Source organism: Idiotropiscis lumnitzeri, chromosome 10 (assembly GCF_059441095.1).
Source record: "Idiotropiscis lumnitzeri isolate Australia: NSW breed Sydney's pygmy pipehorse chromosome 10, RoL_Ilum_1.0, whole genome shotgun sequence".
NCBI classification, from domain to species: domain Eukaryota; kingdom Metazoa; phylum Chordata; class Actinopteri; order Syngnathiformes; family Syngnathidae; genus Idiotropiscis; species Idiotropiscis lumnitzeri.
The window spans coordinates 5,760,265-5,774,080 of NC_142400.1; positions in this window are offsets into that span (position 1 = coordinate 5,760,265).

Genomic DNA, 13,816 nt, shown 5'->3' on the forward strand with positions numbered 1-13,816 from the left:
AGTAAGTGTCGCGCCAACCACTCGGGGCGTTACCGAAAAATCACACCATTGGCTCAAGGGAAGATAACCGTGATCATAGTTGCTTTTTATTTTAAACCACCACAAACAATATTGCTCAGCTAATGCTAACATGAACATAAATTAGACAAATACACTCTCTGTCTGGATACTTCTTAACAATCTTTCGACATCAGCATTTCAAGCAAAGTTATGAATATGAGCAATTAATGTTATAATTATGTTTAGGGATGTCCATTGTTGACAAATTGTGGCTATTAGCATCAAGTATTTCATTAAACTCATGTTAGCATGTTCTGTGCTTTCTGTGTGCCGTTAGCTAACAGTCGCTAACAGTAGCGTGTGTGACATGGTGACTCGGTCATGAATTTGATACCGTCTAACAATCTAACAAATCTTTCTATTTCTCATTTTCATCACGTCTCCACTGTTTGTGCAAACACCAGGCCAGAAGGACGCAATGTACGAGAGGAGAACAAGAGGACGGCGGCGGAAGGAGCGCCAGCAACGTGGTGAGTGATGCTGTCGAGAAAACGCCCTCGCACTTGGAGGGAGGAGGGGTGTGAGTCAAGAGAGGATTGAAAAGTGGGATCAGATGATCAAATTGAAAGAGGAGCGGCTAACTACAACCTTGATAATGATCATATTTTAAGCGAGTACCTGTCCGGTAAGAAATCAGGATAGAATTGAAATGGTCACTTCAACCTGACTACAACACACCAGGAGATACTGTCGTTATCTCAAGGTGAGAAAAAAAAACATGGAATTATTTATCTCCATCTGAAAAGTGACCCAAAATGTTTTCTTTGTAGTACGGCTAAAAGTAATAGTTTCTTTTAAATAAATTTTTGTCAACATTTCAACATATCTATCTTTATATGCATTTATTTTGTGTTTTTTCACCGTGATACATTATTCTAAAATACTTAAAGCAGGGGTGGGCAAACCTTTTGATTGGTGGGCCACAATGAGTTCTAAAATTTGACAGAGGGGCCGGACCAGGAGCAGATGGATGGAGAGTTTTGGTAACCTCACCTCATTGGAGAAAAGAAAATCGATTTAATTTGAAATGAAAATGAACAAAAGCATTACAACAAAATATATGTCTTTGACACATCACAGTATTTAGAAAATAAAACATTAACAAGGTTTATTTATTTAATTTTTTTAAAGTTCGGCGGGCCAGATTAAAACATTTAATGGGCCGCATGTGGCCCCCGGGCCGTAGTTTGCCCACGCCTGTTAATAGTATAGTATATTTTAAAACATCTTTAAATCTTTTTTTTTTCTGAATTTGGATTTCATTCTAAATAAGAAATCAGACATTTTTGAGAAAAAAAAAATCTGTACATTTTGCAGGTTTGTATGCTTATGTTTTCCTCATTTTTGTGTCCCGGTACGTCTGTTTTCTGTGTGCAGTAACATTGCCGCAGGGTTTTAAATGATGAATATTTGATGACAAAAGCTCGAGTTTCCTTGTTGTGTAGCACCTTGTGGCTCCCTTTTAGTGTTTCCTTTCTGACCCAGACTAAACACACTCAAACGCAATCATCCAAATGTCTGTTGGCAGTCCACACTCAATTTGATCACTCCATTTATCAAGCACGTTTTGTTATTTGTTCATTTTTTTCTTTTTTTTGGGGATTCCTTCTTTCTTCAACACCATCAACACCATCAACATCATTGGCACGCCTTTCATTTTAAGTGCAAACGTGCCAACTCATTCGTACAACAAACACTAATTTGCTCCACTGGTTGCCAGGAAATGCTTAAATAACAACACGGTGATGGACGTTTTTTTTTTTTTTTTCTTTTTTTTTTTTTTGTGTCCGGAACATTTATAAAATCTATCGGAAATTACTTGGGCTACACACTCACTGGCCACAACAAGAATTACTTGAGAAAGAGTGACTAAAGTGTGTTTTGTTATTATTCTCTCTTGGTGTTTCCTTGGCTAGCCAGACAGACAGGTGCGATGTTTGGTTAGGTGTGTAAATAAGTAGGGCATGAATGTCATTTTTATGAAGAAATCATTTGGATCAGTGGTTTGGGTTGGTCTGTTGGCATGTACAGTAAACGTTTGCGTAATAAGTTAAGTATGTTGATGGGTAGCTACGGAGAAGTCTAATTGTAGGTTCATGGGAGGTCGACTTTTGATTTGCTAGCTAAGTATTTGCAGTATGATTGAAGAATTTCTCCAAAATCTTCGCGTATTTTCTTTTAGTAATTTCACTCAACGACTGCCGAGTCGTTAAATGAAGCTGAGGATTGTCTGAATATATTTGTATTGCTTCAGTTTTCCTATGGCTGTCATTGGATTATTATTAGAAGCCCGCATGTCCGCACGGGAAATATTCCAAGGGCAAAATAGCATCCCTAGTAATTATAAAACTTGTCCTGATTCTGTGTCACACAGATCGAGATTAACCTTCTGACATCGGCGGTCGACTCCGCTGGTCTATTTTAATATGCCACAACTTAATCCTAATTGAGCTCAGCCACTGAGCACGTCCCCGGGCACAATAATTTGGCTAATACAGCCCATGTGAACAGCTGGACGCCGCAGACTTGCACTGTTGCATTCTGGGTTATCTGGGAAGCAGACATGCAATTACTGCATGTGCTACTTTGCTCTTTAATGTGGCTAAAAAAAATGATTTTCAGCTCCCTGAAAGGTCAGGAAATGTTAAGGGGAAAAAACATGGCTAAAATAAAAATAAATATCAGTACATTTTAGAATACATACTGGAAAACGATCAAATACAAACGAATGAAATATAATGAATAGATGAGAACAGCAAAATGAAATGGCCCATTGTGCGTGATGCGTTCATGGCCACACGTTGTGTCCTTGCGTGTCGCTCATCTTGCGCTTGTGGTGCCACCGGATGGCCTCTCATGTGATGTCGTAACATGTGTGTTGCACTTTAAATGGAAATCTGACACTCAACAGCCCCCCCACCCCATCTGAGCTTTGTCAAGGATAAGTCTGCGTATGTGTGTGTGTGTGTATGCACATGGCTTGCTACCCCCTCCACCCCCGCCTCTATGCGTTGGCACATGTAACCTTGGGAGGTTTCTTCCTCTGAGCATCATGGGATGGCTCAGAGGACAGTGGTGGTGTGGGGGGGGGAGTTGTTAGGCAATCATCCGTTCGGGTCTCGCTGCTCATCATCGCCTCCACCTTACTCATGGCTTTTGCACGCGGCACAAGATGTCCGCTGCGCATGGAAGAGCGCTTATGGGAGATGCAAATATGTAGGCCGATAAGACGAGCTAAAAATAGACTCTTAAGGGGAGACGAGGAAGAGGCGGAGAGGAGAGGGGGAGGAATCTGTGGTCTTGTAGTCTGATAGCTTGATGCTAATGCTGTGTAGCATCTATGTTGCGGTGCTTTAACCCTTGAACACAATTGGTGAAGCAACCGGATGTGGACCAACGGAACAGTACTCACACTCATAGTCATATATTCTTGATCCAATGTGTAGAACAGGGGTGTCAAACTGTGGGCTAAAAAGTAAAACTTGGACAAAGCCGCGAGCCAGCATTTAATTTTTTAAAAACAATATAAATGCAGATTTTTTTTTTTTATTGGAAATTATTATAAGTGGTTTTATTAATGCAATACAATGTTTGTTTTTTTTAAAATTATTATCATTTTGAATGTTACTATTATCAGATAGAATGTAAAAAGGTTTAGTAGTCATTTGGTACAGCCTCGCGGGCCAAATATAAATACACTGCGGGCCAAACTTGGCCCGCGGGCCAGAGTTTGACACCGATAGTGTAGTACGACTAATACTAGTGTCGTACAGATGAGCTGAGAGAGGAGTTGAAACAACTTTATGAGCAGTGTTCAGCTGTCTGCTCCCAGGTGGTCTCCCCACAAGGTGCAATATTTAATTGAAGCAAAAAAATCACGACAAAACAGTTTTGCAAAAGATTTTTTAGAAATGATTACGAGTGCTCCTTTCCAACTAATATTCCACATATTAAATATACTTTTGTATTGTCTATAAAGGTGAAATATGCATGTGGCATATTTACTTTCTGAGATAATTGCATTCAAAAGAGGCTAAATATTTTTCATAAATTCTCAGACTTAGGAACATGATTACTTACTAACCTCAGTGAATCTGCTTGTGGAACTTTTAGTATTTAAAGTATTTCCCAGATGCTGCAACGAAAGTCTGATGGCTAGCCGATGGCCTATAGTAGGAAGAACAAAAAGAACTGTTGGGGACAACCATATTAGTTGGGAACCTTCTCTGCCTCTTCTTCTTGTGATTCATGACACTCCCTCCCTTCCAGTGTTGCTCAACATGTTCTGGCACAAGCAAGTAAGTATTGCGGCGCTGTTTAAGCACCAGTTGTACTGTAACATTTATGCTAACTTCCATTAGCGCCTCTATTACGTCCCGCATTATGTGTTAGCATTAAATTAGCGGACTTTTGTTAGATTTCATGATCAGGTTTGGTTGAACATTTTGTCATTAGTTATGCTCTATCATTGTTCATTAATGTACCTGTTTTGCAGCAAACCTCAACTTGAAGTGTCAACAACTTGATTTGTCTTACTGTTGACGTGTTTGACACGTAAGCACTTTTCTTAGGACGGGTGCGTTTGCGTGCACTTATTAGCAGTAAGGAGAAGCCAGGGGCAGACATGCCGTGGGCGGCCTAATTTGTGGCCGACATTCAAGACGTTAACTTACTCCCACTTGTCGAGCTGCTGGCAATAATCCAATGGAATAATATTAAAAAAGGAAAAAGCCCAGCCTTGACGAGGCCAACGGACTGATTTGGCTCATAAACACGAAATAGTAGTGTTGAGTCATACTATTTTGGGCTAGTCATTTGCTCATAGACACTCATTGGACACTTCATTAGGTACAAAGATTTTAATGTTCCATTGAATTGTTTGTTATTACGACACAATTATTACCACTGCACATCATACTAAAAGAGGTACTTTAAAATGTCGCCCCGCTCATGTACTCTTAATCTTAGGAGCACCTTCAAGTGGAATGCCGTGCGAAATACATTTTTCGAATGTAGAGGCCCCATCAAGTCATGCAAAGTAGAAACACCGCCCAGTATAATAGAGTCGAATTAATCAGCGCTTGAATAACATGAATCAAATACAATTAAATTCAGTGCAATTTAACAGCTCTTGCATTGGATGCTATTGCGATCACGAGTGTGTCTGTGTGTGTGTGTGTGTGTCCATAATTTGATGTGTGTGTGTGTGTGTGTTGTGGCGTGTGACAGATGAGTAATGTGACGAGAAGTGAGATGAATCGGAGGCGGGGTGGTTCTTGTGGTCGCCATGGCAACCTTCACTCTCCAGGGTCTTCTGATGTGCGGCCATGACGGGGCAGCGCCCTCCATATCGGCTCAAGGATAAATGTTTCCCTTATGGAGATGACCTGTCAGTCATTCTCAACTGTATGTTCGACAGACAACGTACAGAAGCAACACTGCTGCATATTTAATACAGAGCAGGTGAAAATGCATGTGTATGAATACATTCTCGGAATTTATTGATAATTATGTCTTTAAAAAAATATATATATATACTTTCTAAATATGTTTTATATATATATAAATATATATAAATATATATATATATATATATATATATATATATATATATATATATATATATATATATAAATAAATAAATAAATAATAATGAAAAAAAAAAAATATATATATATATATATATATATAAAATTTGCAGGTAATTAGAACACAAATTAAAAAAAAAAATACTGTCTTTTCTTCTCCCTGGCATGCACCATCTCCCCTCTCCATCCCCAGGCCCTCCCTGTCAGCTTCCCCGCAAGGTTATTCCCAAGGACAGCCAGCTCCCAGCATCCCCCTTTCCCGCCACGTGATTGGATGGCAGGTATTAAAGGGCCGCTTCCTCCTCACATACATGAACGCATGGGCGCCACTGCAGCAAAACTGCCGTTGCTCCTCCAGTAGCTGGTGTACACGGGTGCGCGCACACACACACACACACACGCACACCCCCACACACACACACATATTGTCTATTTGGAAATACGTGTTCCCAATATTTTTTATATTTGTCTTCTATTAAAAAGAAAAATAATATAGTTTTTACATTTATTTATTCATAACATTAGTTTTTTGCAATAAAACGAGTATTCAAATGACATGTAGACGTAGATGCTCGGCCCATTGGGTGGTTGAACCGCTGGTTGCCCTTTCTGTGTGGCAGCTCACTTATCACACAGCTTGCATTTGCAGCGAGAAAAGGGACGACAAAATAAGTGATCGCGACGAGCTGAGGTGTCCCTTTTGTTTTATGCTAAGCAATCGTGACACACGACAAGCTCAGCAGACCTGAAAGGCAAACAGCCTCCAAGCCCACGATGAGCACTCGACACCAAATGCAGCCAGCCGGCAGCCACCTGCTCCTCCAACACAACAAGAAGAGAGGATTGACAATCACACTCGAGACGAAAAAGCATTGCTTAGTCTAATGCGTGGCTAATACGTTTCAAGAGCGCCACTGCTAATCTGCTGAGCGAGAATCGCTGAGGAAAGCTAGTTTGCCCTCGGCCGAGAAACCGAGAGCAGCAGGAGAGTCAATGAATTAGCATCGTTGGCGCTCCAAATCTCACCAAAATTGTATTTTTACTTGTGCAATTTATTCTTTTAAATTTCCGATAAATTCTCACTTTTATCTCACAATGTTACGGGTCATTCTTGTGACGCGACAACTTTCCAACTGACTTTCTGAATGTAAAAATCGGAAACTTTCCTGTTCATTTACGCATTTTTATCGTCAAACTGTTTTAGTCAAATGATGACTTTTTACTCGCAACATTACGAATCGTTCTTGTGAAGGTACAACTTACCACCCGAATTTCTGTATTGTTATTGTCGTATAACTTTTTTTTCCCGTCAAGTTATTACTCTCGCTACGTTGTGAATCGTTCTCGTGAAGCTACAATTTTCTAACTGTTATAAATATAAAAATAATATTTTGACATTAAATTGTCACCTTATTCTAAATTGTTGTTGGCTTCGTGGCTGTTTTTTTTGTACCAATTTATTTATTTTTGGGGGGGGTGGAATTCTGAAATTTAAATTAGTTTTATTTTCGCAAAACTTTTTTTTTTCCGGGAAATTACCATTTTAATCTCGCGACGTTACAAATGGACTCAAATCCTATATATTCTTTTGGAAAAGGATGATGCTTTTTTTCTTTTAAATTTTTTACTTGATTTCCAGCAAAATTAAGCCTTTTTCTTGCACATTTTCCATGTAACCAAATGACTTGATTTTCACAAAAGAACATTTTTCTTCCTGTATTCATAACGTTTTTATAATAGTGATACTTAACTCTTGTAACGTTATGACTGTAATTTTCTAAAATTACAAACACACTTGAAGATTCCCTCCGGCGCATTGGTTTGGAACCTCTGCTCTCTATATGGAACGTTGAGGGGAGGATTTTGCTGCAGTGGTGGCGGTGCTGAAAGAACAGCTACCGAAGGGATGAGGGCGCTCCAGAGGAAGTGAGGGAGGGAGAGAGTGGGGGAGGGGTTGGGTTCATAGAATTTGGTACAACCGGGATAATCAAATACAATTGACAAAATGATAGTGGAATAATAATAATATTAATGATTATAAAAGAGGCACAGATGACACTATAAAATCTGTATATTCTGATTATGTTTTTTATTTTCAGTTTTGTCTGTACTTCTGTATTTTTTTTTATCGAATTTCCTATTTTCTCTTCCCCCTTTTGTCTGGATTTTGTATTTTTTTGCCAAATGATTTTGTAAATGTTCTTCTCATTGGTGTATATTTCATCTTATTTCTATTTTACATCAACTATGTGTATTTTGTTTTTTCTTAACTATAGTCTTCTATTATTATTATTAATATTATTAGTCATACTTCTGTGTTTTCTTCTACTTTTCTTGCCGAATTACTTTGTCTTATTTTTCAAGCAGAAATTATTTTTTAATTAAATTTAATCTAATCAAAAGAATGAAATTGATACAACTTGAATTGTTTTATTTAACCACTTTTCTTGATTATTATTTAATATTTTAATATTTTTAGCATTTTTCCCCAATACTATTTTTAATATATAACTATAGATAAAATAATGTTTTACTATATTTTTTCGAATAATTAATTTTTCCTTGCTTTTTTTTTTTATTTCCTTCAATTTTTTTCATGATTATGTTTTCTATTGGTCACTATAATCGTGATCTGAAAGTTGCACCTCAATTAACCTTAACCTTCAATTTTTTCATCCAGCACTCGTGTGGAAAGCCATTAGACCGTGCCAGTGCATCTAATGTTGTCGATGCAGATTTTAACGATGATGACCCAGCAGAAAAGCTTCTGCTCTTCGTCATTAAAATCTGCATCTGCAACACGAGACAGACAAAAAAAAAATACCTTTTCTCCTGATTCAGTCTTTCCTCTTTCCAGTGCCCTTCATTTGTAATATATGTGAGCATGCGACAGTGCAGTGTGGATTCCATTGGCCTGATGGCTCTTAGATGACTTAAAGCACAGTCATAGTTATATCCTCCTTTCTTATCTTTTGTCCACGCTAACACCCGCAGGAATTTTCCACCACCACCCACCTGACTCACTCCTTCATCTCCGTCATGTCCCCATCCCTCCCTTTTCCTCCTTCCACCGATCCTCCTTAACCTCGTCATCCATCCCCAGTGATCCCGACTCTGGGTTTGGCCCCTTCTCTCATTTCCCCGCCTTCCTCTCGTTTCTCGCCGCTGGCGACCCTGCGAGTGAAGCACAGATTATGTCAGACGTTTCTAAAAGCGGATTAGCCGGGATCACCTTCACACACGCAAGCGCGCGCAGCGCAGATGACTCCCAATGCGAGCACACTTTTCTAATCAAAAGTATGCCCGTGCAAGTGTGGACAAGCTTCTTTTTTAGCATGTTACTGCTGGTTTGTTTTGAAATGGATGGCGAACAAGTAGTACTCGATGTTCTAGTTGGAATTTTACTACGTACGAGAGCCAATGCAAGAAATGCATGAAAAGATCTGCCTTTGCAAAATTAAAGATAAGTTATAGAAATGTCTGGAGAAGTGGTTCTCAAACTGGGGTCCTCGGACCACCGTCACGTTTTGTGATATCAAATTGATGATAATAATTTTCCACTATTAATGTGACCTATGACCTGTTCTAGGCCCTGACTGTTATGTTTCCTAGTCTGCAGAATTCACTATAAGGCAGAATAAAAAATAACCACTAATAACCAATAAATCAGACGATTATTATTTAATAATAATAATAATAATAATAATTATAAAAAATTATAAAAAATAACCACTAATAACCAATAAATCAGACGATTATTATTTATTTTAATTTATATAATGGAATAAAGAAATAGTTTTTTTTCTCACTTAAGACTTCCAACAACAAAGGCAGAACATCTGACTCTTTTAACTCATTTAATCCCAGACATTTTCACTAGAGGAAACCCCTCAATCCCAGCGTTTTTCTGGATTTTGACTGATTTTGCGAGGCCAATTGAATATTGTGTTCTAATGCTATAAAAACACAGAGCTATGACGTAAAAAATAAAAAGACGTGTAAATACGCCTTTGGGAGGCGAGGACTACATAAAAACTTTTTTCTTATTAATTATTTTTTAAAAAACACTAAAACGGATGTTAAAATCGTCTGACACAAGAATTAGCAATGGATAGGTTCAAACAGGAAAAGAAATGCAAATGGGTGAATTGGTGTCTTGCAAGCAACAAAAAAAATGATAATTAATCATATAGATGCTCGACGGGACGGATTAAAAGGCAAGCACATTTTGTCCACGCCTGTCTGGTGTACATGGTTTGTGCGATTCTAAATAGAGCACAGGATTCATTGTGAGTCTGCCGTGCATGACAGTAAGACCTTGTGACATTCAGCATCCAGCCGTAGCCCTGACTCACGCCTCACGTCACATACGTTTCCAAAAATTCTCCATGGCCTTCATTTGTCTCACCATGTACGTGTGTGTGTGTCTGCTGCACTTGCGTGTCATTGTGTGTGACACAGATGATGACCGGAGGTAAATTGAAGCCTTTGATTTTATTTACTCTCACAAGCTTTTAGTTTTACTCCCTATATTTGCAGAAGTTTCCCTTGCTTAATTTAGAATAATTGGCTTGTTACTTGATTGATTGTGACCTGAGTGTCTTTTAAGGTGGGGGCGGGGAAAAAACACCTCATTGTTTAGTCAGCTTGTTTGTTTATTGCATCACTCGTGCCTCTAAAACCTTTGAAGGAGAATCTGGGAAGATGATATAAGTGCAGCCGTTTGCTTTTGTGAGATATGAAAGGCTTTTTGTGTGGTCAAAGGGTCGGCGTGAGTTCAGTCTTTGATGTGGACGGCTGTGGTTGGCACGCTATGTTACTATTTTAATCCGAAACAGTACAGTAAATTATGCGTTTGTCTTGCAGGTTTGTAAATTAGACATTTGTTTGAATTAGCGATTGATAAATGATTTTTTTTGTGGTAGTGTGGCTTTGATGTGAGTGCACGATGGGACCAGTATTTGATATAAGGTATGCCAACTGGAATAATGTGTTTGTGTTCGGTATGTCATGCAAGATGGTGTTTTTGATCATGTTTTGTTTTTCCTTAAAATTAGTGATTTGGGAGATGAGACGATTCCATTGGACAACAACAACATGGATGTGTGGTGTGTTTTTTTTTTTTGATCTCATCATGAGCTAATTTTGAATGTTTTGATGAAGCTATGGGAACACGTTTTGAAGAACATGCGACAAATAACGTGATTTTCTTTTTTTTTTTTACAATGTAGATTCATAAAATCGGGTAAATTTTGTGTGGAAAGAATTTTTTGTTCCTTACGAGCCCGAGTTGAGAAAATCCACATACAAATGTGCAATTACCTCTCAAGGCCACAAGATGGCGGGAAAACCTTTTATTTATTGAAGCTCCTTCCTTCACGCCAACAGAGTTTAGTGGTACCAAGATTCTGCCAAAGCAATATGTCAACAGCGCTATTAAGAATTGTAATCGGTGAGGTTTTCAGCCAACTCTCCGCCCTAACGTGATTCTATCCAGACTTCTGTTATAAGACGAATGTACACGCACTTATTTTGGGTCTTTCCCGACTCTGTATTACACTTTAGCAATTAGCACGCTTAGCGACAGCTCGTTCGGGTCCTCGCTTCTTGTTAGTGGGGTTGTTTATTTGTCGCCACGGAGGAGATGATTGACATCACGCAGCTCGTTTTTGCTGCGACTTTCATATAGTACAAATAAAGTCCATACTGCTACGATGCAAGCTAACTTAGCACCTAGCCTTCCATTACTTCCAGCATTACAGGTGACAGTGTGTGGTGTTTTTTTTAATTTTTTTTTTTTAAATCAGTACGGCGCTGGTTACTGTGATCTGCTTTGTGAGGGTGGGGCACAGAAAAAAAAAAACGCAGCATTGTTTGAGATTACGATTTCGGTCTCAAAACGATAAATCGTTCCACCCTAGTACAGAGTGTACAGAATACTTCTGCCACCTCTGAATTGATGCGCATCCTACCACAACAACAAAATGGGACACAGAACCCCCCCCCCCTCCCCCCCACCTTCCTCCCTCATCCTTCAATTTCTGACTCAGCAGAATAAACCATCAGACAAGGTCATCTGACTTGTGTTGCCGTGGCGACCAAGAATTGTTGGGTGCATTTTGTTCCCCCCCCCCGCCTCTTCCTCTCCTCCGCAACACACGTGAGGAAACATGTAACGAGATGCAGTCACAAAAGGAGAGGCAGCGGCAGCCATTTTGCAAGCAGATTGGAAATAAGTATTAGGAGCGAGTCCCCTTTAAGCACGTCAAACCGCAGCGGCGTGTTCGCGCGACGCTTTGGGGCCTCGTATGAGAGAACAGGCTCTGCTTTTCCCTTGCAAATTAGCAGTGCATGGTTGAAGCTTCGCTGCACTGCTGCGTCGTGCCCTCACTTGGGAAAGAAACGTGGCGGGGAAGAAACGTGACTCATGGTTGCTGCATAAGGGTGGCCTTCTGCTGATTCTGTGGCGCCGTTACATAAAATGCCCTTTATATCCAATCCGGTACGATTGGCCTGGAGCGTAGCATGCTCGTTTTTGTTTGAGTGTTTCTCTTTGCATGTGTCGACTTGCCGGATGCAAAATAAAAAGGTGCGCCCAAAAAAACGCAACCTTTGCTGCTGAGCTGTCACTACAGCATGAGTGGTGAACATTTGATTGAGCATGTGAGTCCAATGTGGCAACAAGGACATTTCACAAGGCAGCATGGTCGTCTAGCGCAGTGATTTCCAACCTACACGACCATGTTCAAATGTCAGCTTTTTGTCATATTAAAATTGCGACCCAAATGATTTCAAAACAGTTTCCAACATGAATATGACCTGTAAAACGGAATTTTATTTTCCATAGGCTAATGAATATTGTGGTGCAGCAGTGTGTATATCCTCATAAAAATGAGAAGTAGTTGTGTTCAGAATTAATCAAAGAAGTTCAAACTCATGTTAAACACGAGTCTTGCTCCCGATATATTCTAAAATAAGTTCAATTGTCTATTTTCACCGCCGGTCGGCGCTCGCTCTGGTTTTGGCATGTAACAGGCTAATCTCATTCATTCTTGATCCTATATTTCGATGAAACCAGTTCACAGATATACTATAAAAAAAGAAAACCTTGGAAGTATTTGCAATTGTCAAGAAAATGCTAAAAAAATGTCCCCTATAAGGTGGTGTGAGGCATATTAAAGCTATGTATAGCCTAATAATCGCACACTAGTCATAACAATCACTCGCTCACTCCCGCACGTAGGTGACATTGTCAAGCAGGCAGAAGTGGGTGCAGAATGCCTTTGAACGTTATACCACCATATAGTAGTGTTAAAAGGAAATTGTGGAGAAAAAAACCTTAAGAAAACGTAGCTAGCCTAGTTGGCTTCCTTGCGCGACTGATAGTAACGTGGCCTGGTAGCGTTAGCATTTTAGCGATAGCGCCATCCCTGAATAGATAGCTGAATAGCTTTATACAGGTTCATGCAACATTCATATAATAATCCATTTTCAATACCGTTTATCCTCATCAGGATCTGATTTTGGGTGAGAGGCAGTGTACCCCTTGGCCCGGTTGCCAGTCAACTGATGATATAAACATACTTAGACCGGGGCGATTTCAAGCCTTAAAACGACCTAGCATGCACGTTTTGGATATGTGTGAGAGTACTAGACTACCGGGAGAAAATTTAAAAAAAAAGCATGACTATCGTGGAGATCAACCAACACCATACAGGATTATTATTTACATAATAAATTAAAATTCTTTTTTAAAAATATATTAGTTCAAATGTGTAGCTGTGGGTGTAAAGCCTGAAGTGAAATATATGGCTCCTAAACATTTTTCTGCCATCGCTGCATCATATTTTATTTTAGAAATTTATGATGTTATAAAAGTGGAATGTTGAAAAAGAAAATTACCTCGCCTCTGCACTACTGCAATGAATAATTTATACGTTAATGCTGACTCTGCATAGTGAGCGAGGCTCCTTGCTGCTGCATCTTAAGTGCATTGATGCAACCGTATCACACACAAACACAAGCACACTGACACACGCACACGTATGGGCTGAAAGAATTCGTGCCCGACCACGTGACACATGGACGCGCCAAAAAAAAATCATAAAGGATGCTTGTCATGCAGCACGAGAACAAACACAAAATCCTGACAATTCCACTCTAACCTT